This window comes from Cupressus sempervirens, chromosome 10 (genome assembly GCF_028749045.1).
Source record: "Cupressus sempervirens isolate cs-2001-9-10 chromosome 10, ASM2874904v1, whole genome shotgun sequence".
NCBI lineage: Eukaryota > Viridiplantae > Streptophyta > Pinopsida > Cupressales > Cupressaceae > Cupressus > Cupressus sempervirens.
The window spans coordinates 122,321,627-122,341,941 of NC_143127.1; positions in this window are offsets into that span (position 1 = coordinate 122,321,627).

Genomic DNA, 20,315 nt, shown 5'->3' on the forward strand with positions numbered 1-20,315 from the left:
CTCTTGTTATGCTTCATTTTTTTGGTTATTGAAGTTAGATTTAATAAGTTGGATACAAGTTTAATTTATCGACAACTAATTCAACCCTCCCCTCCCCCATGTTTTGTGGGTGGACTTTACTTTCTAATAGGAACTTATAGTCAGAGACATAATGGAGACTAATATATTGGAGGATACATCATAATATTATGAGTTGTGTAGTGAAAAGACAAAAAGGTGATTATGAAGAAACAATAACATGGAAATTGCATAAATTTTGCAAGACTCCAAGTGAAATTTATGGGACTTTACCTAAAGAAATTTATAAGCTAGTTGATTCTAGATGGAGAAAAAAATTAAATTTGGATGGAGAGTTCATGAAGAGGTCACTTATAGAAATAGCTATGTACAAACATTAAGATAGTGATCTAAGCCCACAATCAATAATTTAAAATGAGAAATAGGGTTGCAAAACTCTTAGTAAGTGATTCTCATAGTGTACATGATGAGACCATGGAATCTTGGAATAAAATGATGTTTACGTAAGAAAAAATTGAAAAAGAGAAACAGTAAATGGATATAACTGATGAAAGAAAAATGTTCAAACTAGTCCTAGCCCAATCCTATATTCCTTTAGAAGTTATAAGGCAAGTCAAGTATGGGACACCAAAATGAGGACATGTCAAGCAAGTAGAAGAACAAATTTGTGTAGATATCATAATTACAAAGGCATTCCATATGAAAAGGTTGATCATACTCCAAGGTTCAACTTTCTCAGTCAGTCACAAAATAAAAGAAAGAAAGTGTTAAGACTACAACAAAATCAGTGATTATGAAGAGGAAACTAAGTTTCAATAGTACTAGTAAAAGTAAAATGAGTAAACTTTTTATTAAGGTGAGCACACATGAGGAAGATGGAGAATTAGATAATGAAACATTTAAAGAATGTATATATCACAAAGCTAAAGCTTAAGGAATTATTTGAGTATTCTGAGAAGCTAGAGAGAAAGGCATTAAGAGACATAATGAGACAAAAAAACAATAAATCTAGAGTAATGGAATCAACTAGAGATATTTTGGGAGAATTAGTATATGAAATTTAATGTGATACAAATGCAAGCATGATTAATTAGTTGGAGACTTTGATCAAAGCTATTGTAGAAAAAGTTCCAGAATTAGAAATAATAACACTCAAAATGGTAGAAGATTACTATGAGAAGAAGAAAATTGAACAATTGATAGAGATAATAGACAAAGATAGAGTTACTTTTTCATAACAAGTCAATGATATAAAAAGCATATTGAAGGAAGTTTGATAGTTAATGCTCAAAGTATTTAGTATGTTAGAATTCACAATGAATTGGAAAAGTGAAATAATATAATATACAAAGAAGTCGACACCTTAATTAAACAACTTGATTCACTCACAAGTTCAACAACTAAGTATAATGAAAAGGTGAAGGATATATTACCTTTTTCATTTCTAACAAAAGGGGGAGAAGTACTATAAAAATTACTATAAGGATAAGTAGGTGATAAATGGTTGTAAACTAAAAGGGGAAGAAAATACATGTGGGTGGACCTACATCTTAAGGTAAAAATATTGTTCACATAAGTATATAGTTTTTTTTCCATTAGTTTTATGGGGGTTATTGTTGGCATTGACATGAGAATACCAATAAACTAAGAGGAGAACTCACATATAGTGATGCATTTGGTTGTTATTGATGGTGATTTATTTGTAGTAGAAACTAAGACTAATCAGTGAGACAAGGCAAGTGGTTGGTAAGAAAATGATGTCCCTTCTCACAACTATGGATTTTCTCAACTTTTCCTAAAAATATTGAATTATCTCATTATCTCTTTCAAGTTTCTTTTCATACCTATAAATTTCCATGGTTGTGGATCTTTCCCTCAATTTGTTAGAATTATCAAGAGGACTATGGTTCTGATACCAATTGTTAGGATTCTTAAGTATTGAGAGGGGTGGGGTGGAGTGAATTGATACATACAGGTAATTTAAAACTTTAAACACCTATATGCAAAAATGAATTAATAACTTCCAAATAGTAAAACATACGTATGGTACTAGTATGTAAATCATAAAAATATCAAGCCACCACATATTCATCACACACGACATAGTGATTTTGGTATCATAGAAACCCTTGTTATAAGGTAAAAATTATGGTGGTGATGGTACCGACTATATGCACCCTAAAATGGTCGCTTAAACTATGGTCCCTTATTATTCAATTTATCAGATTTCCTGAATCAATGGTTTGCAATATTTTATTAAATCAATTCAAATCAATTTCTTTGATCAAATTGTAATTAATTCAATTGTTTCAACATTTCCTAAGGTTTGATCATTTTATCCTATATCTTATTTTTAGGAAATGTTGAAACAATTGAATTAATTACAATTTGATCAAAGAAATTGATTTGAATTGATTTAATAAAATATTGCAAACCATTGATTCAGGAAATTTGATACCTCTCTTTTAATTAAATAAGACATAAGATAAAATGATCAAACCTTAGTAAATGCTGAAATAACTGAATTAATTAAAATTTAATCAAAGAAATTGATTTGAATTGATTTAATAAAATATTGCAAACCATTGATTTAGAAAATTTGATAAATTGAATAATGAGGGCCCATAGTCTAGTTGACCATTTTAGGTAATTAATCCATATTTAAATTAATTAAGAGAAAACCCTTTTTAAATTTAATTAATTATTTCCTATTTAATTAAAAGAACTTTCTCCCTTTTAATTAAATAAAATCTCACTTGAAAAGGGAAATTAAATAAATAAAAATTAAATAAATTATTTTTTCCTCTACACTTAAATGCATATATTTCTAAGTGGGATTCCATTTAATTTTCCTCCTCTTTCCTCATTGGTGGAATTTTGTCTCACATAGATCATTCCTTCTCCACCCTTGATTAAATATTATTGCCTCTTAATCTTAATCATCCATTCTTCTTTATAAGGGAGTGCCCTCTCCTCATTTTTGACATCCACGATTATGCTATTGTTATGTTGTAGGTTTTGAGAGTGATTTTTGGAGAAGGGGTTTGAGCATTAAAGATTTTTGTAGAGAACTATTTTCTTGTCTTCTTCTCTCATACATCTATGGCTTCCATCATCATAATCCATCCTTGCATATTCATATTAGCTTAGATCCATATTTGCTTTCATAGATTAATCTTGCATTGTTATTTCTTTTCTTGAATTGCTTTGCATTGTTATCATTTAGATTAGCTTGCATCTTCATTTGCATGCATATTTTGATCTTTGAATCTCTCATTTTATGGTGTACTTTCATGGGCACAAACTAGGTCAAGCTTAGGGCCTCCATTACAAACCCTTGCACTCCATAAATAGCAAGCTATGAGCCACCATTCGAGACCTCATTCTTTAGCAATCTTGGATATAATGGCTCATATAAGTGTGCTCACATTTTTTGCATACATCTTTGGCACCCACCATGGGGCATCCCACCTTTACTTGCTGGTTTTAGAAATTTTTGGAGCTAAACCCCTTATGCGGATTTCTTTGGAGATAAAAAAATTCTAGATCTTAAAGATTTGACCATATCTCCCAAAAGGCTTTGTGTTTTGGTATGAATTTGTTTTTCTAGGTTGGTAACATATTAGAGAAGATTTAGTAAATTTTTAAGATTAGTTTGAGGTATTTTCTATTTTTTATAATTTTTTCTTTATTTTTCATGAAAAATCATTTTAGGGTAAAAATTAGTAAAATTTTAAGAAATGTCTACATTTTTGGAAAGGCCTTTGAATTCTAGATAGGGTTGGTTCTTTGTGTTTTGATTTTAGAGATCATATTAAGGCTTAATAATTTGATTTGCAAAAACTAGTTTATTTTAACAAAAAGGCTCGTTAGGGCACAAATAAAAGGTCTTTTCAATATTCTGACATTTTATGAAATATCTCTAATTTTTGACAAGGGTCTCTTTTCTGCATTTAGGGTTTTAGATCTAAATTCTTATCATATAGGCCAATCTTGTTGACTAGATCAAAAATCAATATTAAAAAAAGGGCATTTAATGAATAGCTTGCATTTAATTTTCACATCGATCAATGCATTATGTGAGCTTTCATTTGGATTATTTTTTGATTATTATCACTCTTGAAAATCATATTTTCAAATCTAACCCTAGTTTTGCATAAGTTGGATATATATCGCATATCTTGAGTTTGATTATTTTGCTTGTTGCTTTATTCGTTGTGAGCGTTCAAGCATAAATGAAAGGTACAATAAAGGAAAGATGCATTGCAAGGATTACTAGGCATTTTGTTGGATCTCTATAACATTTGGGTTTGGAAATGAAATAAACCCTCTCATGTGTTTGGCTTGAGTGCTTTTACATGCTTTCATAGATTCACACTTCATTTGGTGCTCTAAAATTGGATCTAGATTTACTTTCACACAATTAGACCCTATGAATACCATTTTTGGAGTTCTTGAGGCAATGTGCTTCATTCGCTTGCCCTACATGTGAAGCTCTTCTCGATGATAGATCTCCTTGTAGGTAGAGAAGGATATTTGTTATTATCTCATTATTCCTTCCGTGTTTATCCTCAACATCCATTAGTACTTTCTCTTTTGAGTTTGGTAGTGCTTTTTGTTGGCTTTTCCAAAATTTTAGCGAGTTAATTTCAAATTAGCATGTCAAACAATCTTGTTTTCTATGTTTGGGTCAGGTGAAGTGGCTAGAGGAATATGCTCTATTCCCTTTTTGGGCACATCAAAAACTTGGAACCTTTGAATACAAACCAAGTCCCCATGTGGTACAACTTTGTGAGTCTTCCTTGATTAGAGAGGGTTAACCATAGTGGACATTCCATTTATTGGGTCAACCATGTGGATGGAACCTCAAGTGGTAATAGCCATTTTTGACATGGTAGTAGCAACTGCTATATAAATTTCTTTGTGGGGGAAATCCTCATGGGTGTAGTCTTTTGTTGGGTTGTCAAATCTCCTCAATATCTCCAATTGATTAAATTCTTAGAACATGTCAAAACCATGGTGCATTGGGATTGGATTTTGCCCACTCTAGATTGCAAAAGCTACAAAGTTGAACATTACCAAGAACCATAGTGTTGCCAAATTTTATTTTCTAGGACTATGTGCATGATTGGAAAACATTTTGAGAAGATACACAATGGTGATTCTAGGGATTAGACTAATACTACAATAATATTCTTGTTCATGTGCAAGGTTGCTTTTTCCCTTGCTCATTATTTGAAGATTTTTTTCTTGAAATTATTGATTGCTATCTTGTGTGCCTAGTTCATGATTCAATATTTATCACACCTAGTTGGATATTTAAAAATAAATAAATTTGAGTTCCTAAGTCGAGACTTTATAATCAAACTACTTTGCTATCTTGCTATTTCTAGTCTCCCTAGGTTGATCTAGTTTAGATTAAGCTACTTACCTCATTGTTAGAAGCTTGTTTGCACCTTGGGTTACTATGCTTTGACCCCTTGAATTAGTGATCTTTGATTTCACAAGTGACATTGTTTGGAGTTGTTGAGTTAGAGACTGTCCTTGTTGAGAAAGATATACCTTTGGATTCTTTAATATTATGCTTGGAGAGTCTTATTAATCTTTTGTCCATCCAATTTCATAAAAATTTAATTTTAATTATTTATAATCTGGTTAAATCATCCTCCTAGTCCATATGTGCTAGGGTATTCACCCAAAGTTGTGGGCAACTATGTGAAAATGTTGGTTTATACCTATTGAAAAATTCTATCTTATCACATCTCTTTTGGACAATTGAGTACTTTAACTATCCTAGTTTGGTACCAATATTTCTTAAGGTTATCCTATCACCTAGTACCTTTTCTTTCATGCCAATTAAAACAAGATATCAAGTAGATCAAGGAAAGCAACCTCAAGTCATATTTAAAAAATTACCTTTAGTTCAAACTCGTCAAAGATGTAAGGGAAAATAACCTGTGTTTGTTCAATTGCTTGAGAATATTGCAAAAGCTTTGTTTGACCCTAGTGGTGACCTTATTGAGTTGAGTACACCCTTAGCATCAACTCACTTAGATATGGATATGAATTTTTTAGTGGCTACTCAAAAGAAGAATCGAAGTGGTGAATACTATGTTGACCTTTTGAGTGGTGATCCTGCTCATGAAAATAGACCAACCTCACCCCATATTGAGGATAGATATTTGGATGCACACCAAAGGGCTAAGAAAGGTAAGAATTATACTTATCAAAAGGAGAAATCCCAATATGACGATCAAATTAGTGGGCCTTCTAGCACTTGTGTGAATGCAACATTTACTGGTAACTAGTTTAGATAGTCAAGACCATGTACACCACTCATGACACCTTTAGCTTATGCGAGTGACAAAATCAAAGTACTTGAGTGTGAGAGAAAAGCCCTTCTAGAGGAACAAGCTAAGAAGGACGAACTAGATTCCTAGAGGAACAAAGGCAAGTTATGATTGAGATATAAAGGAAAGCCTATCAAGAAGCACAAGACCTTCTCGTGGCTACAAAACTTGATAATAAATTCAACAATGTGCACATTGGTGGTGAAAACAACTCTCTTCCACTCATTCCTCCCAAGATTCCATGAAATGGAAAACATTGGAGAGTACCTTCACAATCTCCTAGTCCAAGAGGAAGGAGAGCTTCAAGACATGATGATTGTAGGAGACTAACACCTCCTAGAGTTTCAAGACAACCTTCACAACATGCTCATCATGGTTCACAATATGGAGGTGGTAGCTCAAACTTTGACCACAATTCTTATGATTTCATGGCTATCCAACAAGACCCACATTTTCAGCAACATATGGAAGCATATAGGGAACAAAATAGAGATGCATTCTTTCAACATTTAATCAACAAGGATGCTAAGGTACCTTACAACTTTGATGTAGATAAAAAGATTCAAAAGCATGATCCCTCTATGAAAGAAGAAATTGACCAATTGAAGAAACAACTGAAGAAAATATCGGCACCCAAGAGTTCTTTTTCACTTGATTTAGTTTGTCCTAATCCTTTTGATAAGAGTGTTTACATAAAAGATTTTCCTAGAAAAATTGAGATCCCCCAAAATGACAAATGTGATGGAAATGGGGATTCGAATGATCATGCGTGTCAGTTCTATACTATGATTTTTGAGTTTCATTGTGAGGACTCATATCTTATGAGATTATTTCCAAGGAGTCTTAAGGGTCAAGCAATGGAATGTTTTACCAATATAACTCCTCATGTTAAGATGTTCTCTAAGTTAATTCAGAGATTTGTCCAACATTTTTCATGCAATCTTTCGTGATCTATCTTGCTATTGGAATTATGTCACACAAGGAAAAATCAAGGAGAATCCTTTGTTATTTTCTTGCAAAGATAAAGATGACATTGCTCTCACTATCCTAGGACTATTCCTAAGAAAGAAAATATTGAAATCCTCATTAGTAACATGGTTCCTAAGATGAAGTACAAAGTTAAGGAGATGGTTTTTGAGTCCTTTGATACCATGGTTGAAGCCACATTTAGAATTGAAGATGTTTTGAGAGAGCAAGGTATTTTGACAAAAAATGGAAACAACAACAATAATGGTCAGAATAACAACAATAATAACAAGGATAAATGAAAGAACATATATTGGAATAAGACCAAACAAGTAGTTAATTATGGAGTTGTGGATTCCTCTAATCCTAAAGAGCAAGTTTTTCTCCATTTGGCTAGTGCCAATCAACAAAGTAACAAGCCAAGATATCAAGAAAGGCCTAAAGGAGAGAAACGTAACTTTACACAATTGGGTGAGTCATGTTCTGCCTCACAATAGGTGTGTGTAATCATGCCTAAGGCCTTACTTAGGAATAGTATATTCAATATAAAGATTATTCTCCCCACCATGAGGTGCATTTAATTTGTCAACCCAGGGACATATACTTGAAATGGTCAGCATAGTATGTGCACTAGGTTTCTTAAAGAGTCATTATGCTTGTGCTGCAGGAAAGTAAAATGCAAGGAAATAATCTATACTAGTGCTACAAGAATTTAACACACTTAACTCTTCACTAAAATGAATGTTGGAAATAAAATTAAATGCTAACTTATATTCCAACTCAAACCATCCACTATAACTATTCTCGCAAATATTGCAGGAACACTCACAAAGTATGATGCTATAGGAAGAAACTTACAAATTCTACTTGAAATACTAGAAATGCTAAAGTAAATCTACACTACTCTAGTCTAATCCACCTCCCAAGTGGGCCCCCTTGGTTAGCTTTTGCTAATCTACTAACACAAAATGTAAACCAAGAATTATTTCATTATATTCTAAAATTACTTACATAAGAACAATACATAAAACTATAAAACACTTCACTACGAGAGTCAACAGTTTCTTTTCATAAAATTTCTTCTAGCCTCCAAAAATTATCAATCCAATCCCTATAAATAGAGGATCGAAACTTAATCTAAAATAGGAAAGAAACCAAATTGACTACAAATCCACTAGAGAAAAAGAAGGAAATATAATAGTTCGTGATACAAACAATAAACTCTAGATAAACAATTTGACACAATAATAAATGCAAAGGAAATATAGAAACTTTTCATCCCTAAATTCCTAGAATAATAGCTCCTCCTTTGTAGCAGTTGTGTCTCCTGATACTATTATGATTCTTCCACTGTGACTGAACTTTAATGTTCCTCCTTGAATTTTGTTAATCATCTCCAACTTCTTCCCTATTAGGTTAGTTATGATGCAAAAATATTTGTAAACAAGCATAATCAAATTAAATCCAAATATTAGAACACACATTCTAATGGTTATATGAAATACTACATTATATGTATAATATTGGCAAAATATGATTTATTATCTACTCATAGGTTAATGGTTCTATCTAGACTTAATCATAAGTTCAACTAAACATAAATTCACAAATATCTTGGCAGTGCTAAAACAAAGTATTTAAAATTACCATAAAATAGAAGCAATAATTAGCCTCATCATCTGCCCCCTAGTAATTTGATGCTTTTCCTCAAGCATTGCATCTTCTAGTCATTGATCATAAATCTCCAACTTCAGTCCTCCCTCTCCTACTACTTTTGAAGGTGTAGTAGAATCCTCGTATTCTCTCCTAGACTTCCCTTCTATGGTCCTCCTACAATTTGTCAAGTCATTCAAAATTGATATCATACAGGGGCCACATGAGCATTAGTGGCTACATTATTAGTGGACACCATAGTTTTGGTCTAGTCTGCCTTCCCAACTGCATGTATTTTATATCTTGGTGAAGGGTTTCCTCTAAGTTGATAGGACTATGTGGCTCTGATCTTTTGAATCCTTCAGGTAGTCTTTCCCATTTTCTTTTAACACCAACCATGGCTCTCTAAAAGGTAAAGTAAGGCATGTTATCATATTCTACATATACCTTTGTTCTGGCCTCAAAGATTCATTCCCTTATCTCCTTGTGATTTTCCCCATAGTTCAGTTTGAACCAATCCCTAAGGATTTCTTTTGGTTTATCACTCTCGACTCTTAAAGGATCCAAGACACTAGGGCCCTTAGATGTATGTCCCCTATATAAGGTAAAGGATTCCATTGAGTTTTTGTAGGGATAATGAAATTGTGCACATACAATTCACAGAGTAAATTTTGATGTCAAGATGGAAGAGTTTGGTATAAACCATAGAATACCTGAGTTGACTTGATATCTGCATTTATGTCTTTGAGGGTCAGAATAAGCTATACTAGAAGGAAATTTTCTTTTAAACAAATAGCATAGATCCTAGGTGGTGGTTTGTAAGTAATTATTTGATTAGCTAATTTGAGGGCATGATCCATCTTTTGTTTCTATTTTTCCAATTACTCTCTAAATTCTACAATTTCTTCACTTTGATATGCTATAACCTTCTTCATCTCCTTTTTCTCCTCTTTCCATAGGGTTTTTGTCAACACATGTTTATTATACAACTAGAAAATAAGCATTTGTAGGGTAATTGGGCCACTTTCTTCCTCATAGTTATTTTTCTTCCCCTGTTCCCTCCATGATTGTTCTAAGAAATTTGTAAACCATGTTCTCTTGTAGGGAACTAGGCCATTTTTCAAAGAAGTTGACTGATGCATTATTGGGGCTTTTTCATCTTTACGACCTAGAGTATCTTGTAGGCCTATTGGGGAATTATTTTGGCTTTCATTTACCTCAACCCTACATTCTTCATCAGGGTTTTGAGGAATGTTTGGAATTTTAGGTTGATTGGGGGAATAATTTAGGACTTGTACTAGAGATTCTTCATTAGATGGTTTAGGTGAAGTAGATTGAGTTTCTAATGACACTTTAGAATTTTTCCTTTCATTCTAAGGCTTCTTCATATAATGGTCTCCTCAAGCACCATGACCTTTTTCCTACTACCTCTTTTTGGTGTCTCTACTGCATGAATGATTGTTCCAGGACCTGACTTTGTTTTCTTTTGCTTTGAGAATATAGGGTTTTGTTTTTCTTCTACCGGAGCCAAAGTTTCTTCTTGTAATTTCTATTTCCTCTTTTCTCAGGTAGAGGTTGATCAATTTTTCTCTTTTGAGTGGGTAAAGGCACATTTATGGTTTTAGCACCTTGGGTGCTTTGCTCAGTAGTTGTGTTAATGGGGATTGTATTTTCTTCATTGGGCTATTCATTAGGGGTAGCCTGAGGTTGCAAGGTTTTACACTGGACAAATTCTGCCCATGACATGGGAGAGGCATCCCTAAGAGATCTCTCTATGAGCAATTTGATTAGGGCATGGTGAGTAACAAAGTTGTCCATCTCTTTTTGGGTTTCCTTAGCACTAATGCATAACATATTGTACAAGAATTTGGGAACATTCACTGGAGAATTATGCCTTACATAACTAAGCAACTTAAAATGATGTGCATGCACATATGAAAATATTCTTTCATAGGTAAAATACCTGATAATATTTATGGCCAACTCATTGTATGCCGATAAAAGAGATGTTCTTTTGCAACCCTACTCGATTATATCTAATGGAGGGTTAGTTGGTATGAAAAACTAGGTCTTGGCTAACCTTAGATCATGTGCATTATGGTAGTGTTCTCCCATTGCTAGTAACCTAGTTACTTCTACTATCTACTCTTTTGTGGCAACAACTATCAATCCCTATACTATTGCTTCACCTTCCTCAAATGTACATATAAATTTAGTGGCTACTTCATTATCAAACTCTGTTAGTTTTAAAAAATACCCTAACTAGCCACATGCATTAAATCTTCTCACTGCCTCTACATCTAAGAATAAAACACTATGTTCCATCAGTTCTCGTCGCTACAATTGTCCTCCCATTTGTGTTTGCCAATTTCAATCTTTTCTCTACTTGTCTATTACCTTCTTCCCTTCTATAAATTTAGGTTTTCTTTTGTTTTTAAAAAATTACAAACCCTTTTCACATTTCACATTCTTTTTTGCTAATTTTCATCATGAACAATACGTCATGAGAAATAGTAATGTGGTTTTAATGAAAATAAATCATAGATATGCGAGAATCATCCCAAAATTGAATTTGGGTCACATCATAGCCTGACAGTGAGGAATTATTTGGGAATAAGGGTATGACACATGACACTTGCATACTATGGCAACTGGGTTTTGGATTTGAGGATCTTTAATAACTAAATAAAAATTTCATTGGGAATTAGTAACCTTCCCTACCCCCTAGGAAACATGGAAATGTGTCCTCACTTGTCATAATTGGCACAAAGTATGGAACATACATAATGCCACAATAATACATTTAATGCAGTAATAGATATAACCAAAAAAATCTATGTACTATAAATGAATAAATTTTTTAAAATCTTATACCTACTAATTGATCACTACACATGCCAAAAGGTGGCAAGAGTTGAAGGTCAATAGTGACAATAGATGTCAGTAAACTCATCACATTATTGAAAGTAGTGTAAAATGATGATGTGGAAGATGGATGGGTGGTAGAGAAAGAAATGAGGTGAGTTGAAAAAAAGAAAAAATTAGAAAGTGAATAAAGAACTTGAACTTTATGTGGACATAAAGTGTCTATTATGGGCATGCTCAAAGGAGTTGTTATTGAAGAGCTACAAGTAGGAGGTCAACACCTTGTGTTGCAGGAAGTTTGTTAGCTAGGAAACTGTGTAGTTGGAACCACTGCAGGAACTCATCTTTGGTCTATGGTTTATGTTAGAGGCACAACCTATGGTAGTTTACAAGCAATTTGAAGTGGTTAGGATGAATGGTTGTCAGCTGGACTGCTCCATTGTCAAATACATACTGAATTTCATAAGGCCCTAGCCATCAAGTTTGCAACTTCCCTACATTCTCTTTGAAATGAAAATCATATAGGAGGGCCCAATCTCCCGCTTGGAATTGTTTATTAATGATATGCACATCATGCCACTTCTCTCACTACTACTAAATGATCTCTATTCTCTCTAATGTTGTCTTTCACATTTAATTCAGTGAGTTCAAGTGGATAAGTCTCTCTTGTTGTGTTGCAGGAAGACTGATGTTCAATTCCAAAGTAGTAAGTAGGGTTTTATGTTCAAACTCAATAGAAAAAATTATTTCTTTTCCACACACAAGTTCAAATGGAGTAAATCTAGTGGTTATCTTCCATGTAGTTCGGTATGCCCATATAGCTTCAGTTAATCTGTTGCTCCAATCCTTCCTATGTATGTGTACTATCTTAGTCATAATGGCTTTAATTTCTCTATTGGTGAACTTGGCTTGCCCATTTTCCCAAGGGTGATAAGGATTGGATTTTTGGTGCCTCATGTTGTATTTTTTCATAACTTCAATGATCAAGTTTAATAAGAACTGAGTGCCTTGATGTATGACAAGTTCTTTAGGAACTCCATAGCATGTGAATATTTCTTCATATACAAATTTAGCTACTTTCTCATCTCTTACATTTTTTATTGCCCTGACTTCCACCCATTTAGTTAAATAATTCATGCATACTAAGATGTAGGATTTACCATTTGATGGTGGGTCAATTGGACCTATAAAGTCCATACCCCACTTATCAAAGGGTGTTACAATGGTTTATGGATTGAGTGGCATCTCATCTAACTTGGTTGGTTGACCCATCCTCTAGCATTTATCACATTTGATGGTATAATTTGCTACATCCTTATGTAATGTGTTGTTTAGTGTGGAGCTTGATCAGTCCCCATGTGGGAGATTATTGTTAGATTGTGGTGACTGATCAGGAAAGTACTGTACATACTCCATAATTTTGAAAAAAAATATTTTGGTACTATTCATAGATTCACTACTCGTAGATTTGCCACTAAAGTTATGGCTAATTTATGACCAACATGTTATAACCCTAAAGTAGTTTAATACTTGTATAAAAGGGTTTAGGGTTGGGTATTTTTCAATATAGTGTGATGTGAAATTGCTTCTTGCAACGGTATTGAGCTGAAAGGGATTACAGATTGTAATCAGGTTGTAATTACTGGATTGTAATAAGATCAGACTTGTTTTTTGGTGGACATAGCCTAGGGATTGGGTGAACCACGTTAAATCTTGGTGCCTTGTGTTCATTTTTGTGTGATCTATTATTTTTCTATTATTGGTTATATTTGCATGTAGTTTTTTATTTCTATCCATGGCTTTATCCTAACATAATGTTGGCCAATAATATCCAATAGTAAGTACCTTTAGTATTGTTCTCTTTCCTACAAAATGGCCTCCACATGGTTCATCATGACAGGCATGTAGTATGTCATATATCTCATCCTCTTTGACACATTTCCATATGACCTAATCTGGTCTAGTATAGAAGAGATTGTTATCTATCCATGAATAATGAAAATTTTTATCTACTAACTTCCTTTTGTCCTTGTGAGAGAAGTGAGGGGGCATTCTATTTGTAGCTAGATAGTTTTTTATGTCGGCATACCATTGTGTATGAGTTGCTATGTGGAATAAGTGCTCATCTGGCAAGGTATCTTCAATTGGAGTTGGATCTTCATCAATAATGTGCAGTCTAGACAAATAATCAATGACTATGTTGGACTTTCCTGGCTTATCAATAATGGTAATATCAATCTCTGGCAACAACAAGAGCCATCTTTCCAATATACTTGTTATGAAAAGTTTGTTCATTAAGTACCTTATAGTTGAGTGGTCAGTATTAACAAAAATAGGATATCTAGTTACATAATATCTAAAATTGTTCAATGCATAGACTACAACTAAAAGTTCCTTTTTAGTTACTGTGTAATTTAGTTTAGGACCATGAAGGCTTTTACTAATATAGTAGATGACATTTTCAAGATTAGTAGACTTTTTTCCTAATACAACATCAACAACATAGACTGATGCATTAGTATGGATATGAATGAAATTGACCAATCAGGTCCCTTTCAAATTGGTGTTGTAGTGAGGAGTTTCTTAACATGCAAGAAGGCTTCATGACATGCAGGTGTCCAATTGAATTCAACTTCTTTAGTTAATAGAGTATACAAGGGACTAGATATTTTACTAAAATCTTTTATGAAACACCTATAATAGATAGCATGACCTAAAAAAGATCTTACATCCTTTGGTTTGTAGGTATGGGTAATGAAATAATTACCTCTATCTTAGCTGGATCCACTTGTATTCCTGTAGCTGATATAAAATGACCAAGTACCACTCCTTCCTACATGAGCATGAAACATTTCTCACTATTGAGTGATAGATTATGTTCTTTACATTGAAGAAGAACCTTTTCCAAATTCATCAAGGATTCCTCAAAGGTGACTCCAAATGTTGTGAAATCATCCACGTATATTTCCATGTAGTCATGCAATATATCAGCAAAAATGCTGATCACAACTCTTTGAAATGTCGTAGGGGCATTACACAAGCCAAATGGAAAGATAGAATATGCAAAAGTACCCCATGGGCATGTAAACGTGGTTTTATCTTGATCTTTAGGAGCTATACTTATCTAATTATAACCACTATACCCATCTAGGAAAGAAAAATATTTCTTACCATGTAGAGTGTCCAAAACTTGATCAATGAAAGGTAAAGGAAAGTGATCCTTCTTGGTTGCCTTATTCAATTCTCTATAATCTACACAAATCCACCATTTCCCTCCCTTTTTAGGCACTATAACAAGAGGTGAGACCCATCTACTATTAGATATATGGTATATAAAACTAGCATCAAGCAACTTTTGTAGTTTAGTTTTAACTATTTCTTTGAGTGCTAGATTAATCCTCCTCTGGGGCTAATGGAGTGGTAGGCACCCTTCATTGATATATATTCTATGAGTACATAGTGTAGGACTTAACCCTTTCATATCCCCATAATTTCATGCAAAATCCTTTTCATGTTTTTGAAGAAGCTTTGTTAACTGTTTCATCTATTTGGGAGGTAGTTTTTGATTAATATGGAGATTATGACCTTTTGAAAACTCAACAATTGTTGTGAGATCAACCATAGCAACTTCAAAGATTGGACTTGTATCTAGTTCACATGGTAAAAGCTGATAGATAATATCTGGTTCCTTAGGCAAAAAACACTTCTCATTAAATTCCTCATATGTAGTTAATTCCAATATAGAACTATCAGATACATCTTTTTCTACCACACATGTATTATTAAGAATACTCTGAATTACTAAATCTTCTTCTTGTGGCTTCAAAAAAGACTATCTATGTAACATTATAAGTTGTACTATATATTTTAATTCTTCTTCTCCATCCCCTAAATCTGGCCATACAAATGTACTTAAATCTGGTTGTGGTTGTGCTGGAGGATACAAATCAAATTTTTTTGTTGCCTATCCATCCAACATGGTCATGCTCCCTAACCTACAACCTATATTTGCATCAGCTATAGCTAACCATGGTCATCCTAAAATGACAAGATAACTGGATAAATTGACTTTTGGGGATAGAATCATGAAATCTGTAGGGTACTCTAGAGAGTCTAGGGTTACTACTATGCCTTCTATCATCCCATCAGGAGTGACAGTAGAACTATCTGCAAATTGCATAATTGTTGGGGTAGTTCTTAACCCTTCTATATTTAGCTTTTTCATAGTATCCTTAGTCATAATATTTATAGCAGTACCAAGATCAATCAAAGCATTTTTAATAGACTAACCATTTATAATCACATTCACAACTAGATTTCTTGGATCAGAGTATTTAGGAATAATCAATTTTCCTAACATAATGTTAGCTAGTTGTCCTACAACATCGACTGTAGTGGGGTCCTTTTGCTTTCTCCCAAGCTTTTTCAGATATGCTTCTCTAATGGCTTTTCATAAATAGGAACATCTTTAATAGCTTGGAATAAAGGAATTCAAACATGCATGTTCTTTAGCTAATCAATGATATCAAAGGATTGTTCCTTTGTTTGTCTAGGTTTACTTTGTATGAGCTTTTCTGGAAAAGGAGGTTTAACTATTGTTTGAGTTTGAGCTAAACTAGTTACTTTGGTTGGGTCAACCACTTGTGGCTGAGAAGTTGTGGGTTCTGATGCTACAAGAGTATCTAGTCTTTTAGTTATGAGAGGCTATTTAGGCACTGGTAGGGTTGTACCATATATTAAATATATATCTACAACATTTAGAGCATAAGTAGGGTATTGCTAAGAATACATGGGTTGTTGTGGCCATTGGTTATTTGGATTTGGCTAAGGTTGTGTAAGAAACTGAGTCTACTTTTGAGGTTCAAGACTTGCAGGTGGTGGCATTAGTGCAAGTTGTTGGACTGGAGGTGGTAATTGTGGATTACAAGTATTTTGGTTAGGCCATTGTTGAGGTCCTCTCCATTGGTTTGTAGACTACCAATTCCCTTGGGGTGGTTTCCATTGGTTCTACTAATTTTGCCATTTATTATTTTTTTGGTTATTCCATTGGTTGTTTTGCTGGTTTGGCTAGGAAGGTTGGGAATTTTTAGTCAATTGAGGTTGCTGTGGATTATTTTTCCAACATTATTTTGATTAGGTTGACTATATTGTGGAGGACCTTGGGTACTATGGTTTTTTCATTGATTACCATATAAATTTGAATTTTGTAAAGGGTCTTGAGGCATACCTTGATGTGAGGCCCATCGCCAGTGTTGAGCAACAAAGAATACTTGCTACTCCTTTCCTTCTATCTTGATGCACTCAATTGGAAGATGCTAGTTCTTTACTCTAGTAGCCAATTTGCACTGACAATCTTTCTTCTAGTTCTAGTAGTGTGGACAATACTTAGCTAATTGTGTGTCAGCCTCTACATGCTTCTTCTTTGTAGTCATTGTGTCAAGATGTGTAGTGACATCATTTATGTTGTCCTACTTAAAATCTGAGAGTAGATTAGATATCTCGAGCTTTGAAATACCCTGACTGATTCCTTTAGTGGTTGTGGTCTGATGTCCTCTATCTTTCTTCATAGTTGACCTTGAGTAGTTAAGATAGATTTTCTTGAGGTCATCCCAAGAAGATTGATATATGTCACCACCAACCATTAGGTCTAGTGCTTATAGACAATTATCATTCACCCCTCTCAAGAAGACTAGTTTCTATGAATCCTCTACCAATACATGTTGGGAGTTCTTCTGTAATGTATATAAGAAACATGAAACATATTCTTCCAATGTTTCATCCTCCTTTTGTGATATTCTAAAGATATCATCTCCTCTTGAGTCATTTGCCTCACAATACTCTTTGTATTTCTCTAGAAATAGAGTTTGCATATCATCCCAAGTACCCGTGGCATTAGCTCCTAAACCCATGAACCATTGTAAAGTTGATTCTTTTAGTGTTGCTGGAAAAATGTGAGCTTATGGGCATTAGTGTTATAGTCAAAGCTACAATAGAGTATGTCAAACTCAAATAGGAAAGTATCAAGAGCTTTAGTTGCAAGGCCATAGAACTTTAGAAGAGTGGCTACAGTTATATTTTTGAGATTAGTATTGCTTATGAGGCTTGGGAGAGGAAATAGAAAAGTAGGTTGTGTCATTACTAGAGGTATTTGATTATAGGGTTACTACTCAAAATGAACATTGGGTACTGGATTGTTAACAATAGGTGGATTTGGAGCAGACCTACCAAGAAAGATGGTCAAAATTTCAGCAAAAGTTGAAGACCACTTGTGTCCAAAGCTTGTGCTCTAGAGGAAGATTTTGTAGGAAAAAAAAGGCTTGCATCCTTAAAAGGAAACTCAACATCTTCTTCAATTTCTTCTTTCAAATTAATAGACTCCCATGAAATAAATATGTCATATTGATCTCATTTTCTTCCTTTTCAATGCATGCAATTGAATTCTTCACACTTGTGAAGAAACTCTTAGGATTGTAAATCTCTAAAAAAAAACTATGACCCATTAAAGATGTTCCTAGCTTGACACCATCCTCGGCAACGATGCCAAAAATGGTCTACCTCATAATAGTTGTGTGATAATCATGCCCAAGGCCTTACTTAGGAATAGTATATATAATCTAAGGATTATTCTCCTCACTATGAGGTGCATTTAATTTGTCAACCCACAGACATATACTTGAAATGGTTGGCATAGTATGTGCACTAGGTTTCTTAAAGAGTCATTATGCTTATGCTGTTGGAAAGTAAAATGCAAGAAAAGAATCTACACTAGTATTGTAGGAAATTAACACACTTAACTCTTCATTTAAATGAATGCTAGAAATGTAATTAAATGCTAACTTATATTCCAACTCAGACCATCCATTGTAACTATTCTTGCAAATGTTGCAGGAACACTCACAAATTATGATGTTGTAGGAAGAAACTTACAACTTCTACTTGAAATACTAGAAATGTTGAAGTAAATCTACACTACTCTAGTCTAATCCACCTCCCAAGTGGGCCCCCTTTTTTGGCTTCTACTAATCTACTAACATAGAATGTAAACTAGGAATTATTTCATTATATTCTAGAATTACTTACATAAGAACAATACATAAAACTATAAAACACTTCACTACAAGAGTCAACAGTTACTTTTCATAATTTTTTTCTAACCTCTAAAAACTATTGATCCAATCCCTATAAATAGAGGATTGAAACTTATTCTAAAATAGGAAAGAATACAAAATGACTACAAATCTACTAGAGAAAAAGAAGGAAATATAACAATTCTTGGTATAAATAATAAAGTCTGGATAACCAATTTAACACAATAGTAAATGCAAAGGGAATATAGAAACTTTTTATCCCTACATTCTTAGAATAATAGCTCCTCCTTTGTAATGGCCATATCTCTAGATACCATTATGATTCTTCCACCGTTACTAGACTTTAATGTTCCTCCTTGAATGATGTCAACCATCTCCAGCTTCTTCCCTCCCAGGCTAGTTATGATGTAGAAATATTTGTAAACAACCATAATCAAATTAAATCAAAATATTAGAACACACATTTTGATGGTTATATGAAATATTGCATTATATGGATAATATTGGAAAAATATGACATACTATGTACCTATAGGGTAATGGTTCTATTTGGACTTAATCATAAGTTCAACTAAACATAAGTTCACAAATGTCTTGGCAGTGTTAAAATAGAGTATTTAAAATTATCATAAAATAGAGGCAATAATTAGCCTCATCAAGTCATATGAAGAGATATTCACAAAGCTCTTGCTTGTAATATTGTGCAACATTATGATGTCGCAAAGTTCCACATACCTAAAGTTGAGCCATGGTATTGGGATGAGAAGGCCTATTGCAAACTTCACAATGGTATTGGACATGGTATTAAAAACTATGGGAGATTTAAGCATATTGTTCAAGATCTTATTAAGAATGGAAAACTTGAAATATATGGATTAAATTCCAATACTGATCACACAATGTTCAAAGAGCCTTTGCCCAAGTATGAGAAAGGGGAAGCTTCCCAACCTAAGAATGGCAAGGCTGCAATCAATTACACTTATGCAAATGCAAAAAATGTTGTCAATATGCCTGAGGTTGTAGAAGAAAGTGTTAACATGATGGAATATAAAGATCTCAATAGTTATGATTTAAATCTAAGCTCTCCTATCCTTGGTGAAAAACCTATTTTTGTGCTAAGTGGTGATCACTCTAGAGAGTCATCTCAAGGTGCCATTGTCATTAGAGGACCCAATTCAAACTAGTCAAGAAAACTATGAAAGTGTCTTCCCAAAGTCTCAATGTTGTTACATGGAGTCAAGGTCCCCTTGTCATCAAAGGACCTAGTTCAAACCAACCAAGTAATCCAAAACAAGTACAATCCAAGTATGTTCCTTCAAAACTAGTGGTTAATCCTAGGTTGAATTATAATCTTATTGATTAATTGTGAAGAACC